The sequence below is a fragment of the Lontra canadensis genome, unplaced genomic scaffold (assembly GCF_010015895.1).
Source record: "Lontra canadensis isolate GAN:19392208 unplaced genomic scaffold, GSC_riverotter_1.0 scaffold51, whole genome shotgun sequence".
Taxonomy (NCBI): Eukaryota; Metazoa; Chordata; class Mammalia; order Carnivora; family Mustelidae; genus Lontra; species Lontra canadensis.
In genome coordinates this window covers 10,380,976-10,384,171 of record NW_022631045.1, presented here as the reverse complement: position 1 = coordinate 10,384,171, position 3,196 = coordinate 10,380,976, and the positions used below count along the sequence as shown (strand labels likewise).

General features: G+C 44.1%; 1 long non-coding RNA gene across 1 annotated transcript; it reads left to right on the top strand.

Annotated features, from left to right (window-relative positions):
• The first annotated feature begins 486 nt into the window (after positions 1-486).
• Positions 487-1,029, top strand: LOC116877283. The gene is made up of 2 exons (XR_004384601.1): positions 487-558; positions 719-1,029. It is a non-coding gene; the product is annotated as an uncharacterized LOC116877283 (long non-coding RNA).
• The last annotated feature ends 2,167 nt before the right edge of the window (positions 1,030-3,196 follow it).

Sequence of the window (3,196 nt, the reverse complement as noted above, 5' to 3'; positions counted from 1 at the left end):
GACCATCCAATCCAGAAAAACTCTTTAATCTGTTCCTGAAGTAGTTCTGTAAATTGGTACTTCAAAAACCAAGTATTTGGGCTCATCCCATGGAAAGAGAACTATAGGTGTTTTAGTACACAGCTAACATGTAAATATATATATATATATATATATATATATATATATATATAGTAGACTATTTTATCAGAGATTAAAGCAAGTGCATTGGTTCTTCCCCAGAGAGACGTGTCAGGGAGCACCTCAGCACCTTGGAGACTGAGTCATTGCTGAGCTTCTAGAGGACAGAATGTGTCCACCTCCCCAAAAGAGATGAACAAGCTGGAACTTGGGTTCGTCCTTTTATTTTTAAGGTCTTCAGGACCCTGTGTGGATGGAAGAATGGGAAAGGCAACGTTTTCATGGGGTCCTGAGCTGCCCCCATGCCCGCGTGGTCTGCACCTTCCCTTCTAGTCTGCAACAGTGTTAGGAACCAAGGACCCAGTACCGCAGCTCAGCTCTGGAAGGCACATGAGCAGGACTGGGGCTTGTGATTGCTCAAGCAGGGACATGCCCCTTGTGAGCGGCCGTTCCCATGTATGGGGGATGGGGAGTGGGGGTTGGGTTTCCTACTCTGGGAATGGAACCTGAGTGGGGAGGGAGAGGAAAGGGTAAGAGTGGCCATGAAAGAGTCCATACTGATGTAAATATTCTGTTATTGTTTTTGTTTTCCTTCTAGAAACTAATGAAAACCCTCTCCAGTATGTAGGGTCAGAGAATTGTATCCAATTTGGGCTGGACTTTACCTGAGGTGTCCGAGTTCCCTAGGTTCTCCTCCATAAGCCGCACACTTCTTTTCTGAAGCCCATCTACATGGGGTGTGGTTTTTCAGAGTCAGGACACACAACTCTGCCTTTGCGGTGGTACTTGCTTTGGGTTTTCCTTCAGTATCTTGTATATCATATTCGTTGCTACAGATGCATTTTGTTTACTTGTTTGTTTGTTTGTATTTTCTCTCAGAAGCACATTATAGAGAATGCTGGCTCCTTGCTTTACTTTTCATCTATTTACCTAGAACAGTCTCTTGTTTGTTTGATATTGCAACTTTGCTTTCCAAACCTAAATTTTCTCTCCTCTATAACTCTTGTCTGACAGGTTGCAAAGGCAATGGGGTTGTAGTTGTCTTTTGCCAATGAAGAGTCTCTTCTGATTGGCTTTGGAGCTGAAAATAGAGTCCCCCACGGGGTGCCACTATGTAAGCCATTCTGTGTCACCCATTAAGCAGTTTGGTGGGAGTTAACCTGCTGTGTTTAACCACGTGTGCTCATTGTAGTGCAGGAGACACTTAAAAAGCCTGGAACAAAAACAAGTTCTGAGCAAGTAGGAGACAGTATTGCCTTGGTCACATGGGGGCTGTGGTTTTCTCATTTTCCAGTGACTTCAAATGCTGATCTAAGTGGAACTGAGTGAGAGAGTATGGTCCAGAAGAAAGATATCTTTATTTATTTACTTATTTTTTTGCATAACTTAAAAAGCCTCAGGGACATGGCCAGCTTTCTAGCTTTTTTCCTTGCCTTGCCATTTTTCCACCTTCCCCCCAAGTCTTTATTCCAACTCCTCTGAGCCAACTCCTTCCAACATCCCATCTCCTATCTGTGCTCACAAGGGTCCCTCTGTCTGGAGCTCACACCCGCAACCTGGCTGGAGAATCCCTCGTCATCTGGCAAGATATTGCTCAAGGACTTAAAAGTCTTTCCTGACCTTTCCCCTTGCAGGTTGGCCCTGTGCGGTAGCATGTATGGACTACTAATACCTAATACCAGAAATGCTCCATCTCCATTGTTTACAGTTCATTTCCATAGGTCATTGAATAGTACATTGGTGAAGAGCATAGCCCTGGAAGCCAGACTGCCTGGTTTGAGATCCCAGATCTGCCACTTAACTCTGTGTAGTGTTGGACAAGATCCTTAACCTCGTAGTGCCTTGGTTTCCCCATCTTTAACGCAGGGATGATAATAATAGCACATTTACCCCATAGAATTATGGGAAGGATTAAATGAGTTGATACAAGTAAAGGACTTGGGATGGTACCTGGCAAGGAGTACGTGCTAAGTTGTGTGCAGTTATGATTATTAGTCTGGAAGTCCTCGGTGGGCAGTGATGCCATCTCATTTGGTTTAGGCCCACCATAATAGAAGCTGAAAATGTGAGGGGAATAAATGAATGATGAGAACACCTTCTTTCTGTCCCTGAGTTTAGTATCATTTCAATTGTGAGTGGCCATTGAGTCTGAAGGCAGATGTGCCTTGAGTCTGAAGGCAGAAGGGCAGGAATGGTTCTGAGCAACAGCAGCATGAAGAGATAGATGAGAAGAGAAACATTCACATTCCCCACCTCTGAGCCAAACTGACCATCAGGACTCAGTCATAGTCTTGGTAGGCCATCCCGGGTAGGATCTCTGGCTGAAGGGTCAAGCTAAACACCTCCTTTTGCCATTTCCTATCTCTTTACTGAAGGGGACTTTTCCATGTCTATTCAGTAGTGGCACCAGGTCAACTTGCCAACTCTGATGCATTCATTTATTCCTTTAAAAGTGTCATGCCGGGTGCCTGGGTGGCTCAGTGGGTTAAGCCGCTGCCTTCGGCTCAGGTCATGATCTCAGGGTCCTGGGTTAGAGTCCCGCATCGAGCTCTCTGCTCAGTGGGGAGCCTGTTTCCCTCTCTCTGCCTGCCTCTCTGCCTACTTGTGATCTCTGTCTCTGTCAAATAAATAAATAAAGTCTTTAAAAAAAATAATAAAATAAAAGTGTCATGCCTGTTGGATTGGCCCAAACCTGCACAGGTATGGCCTGGGCTCATGAGGCCTTGTCTGTGTGTCACAGCACTGTCCTGACTGAGTTCTGAACATTTTCCTATATGGTCAGGAAAATCCCCATCCAGCCAGGGGAAGGCAGGAATAGAGGTGATCAGTTCTGGGGGGGTCTGTGTTTATTATTATTATTATTATTATTATTATTATTATTCCTTTTCCCTTTGAGCTAGAAAGAAAGTTACTGTCTTCTTAAGCAGAAGGAACATAGGATTGCAAGGATCTATTAATTATGCCCCTATCTGCTACTTTTCATGTTATACTCCCAATTTTATTCCATGATTCCATTTACCCAAGTTCATTTTTTATTTCACTCTTATCCTTTTGACCTTGTAAGTGCAGACTTTAA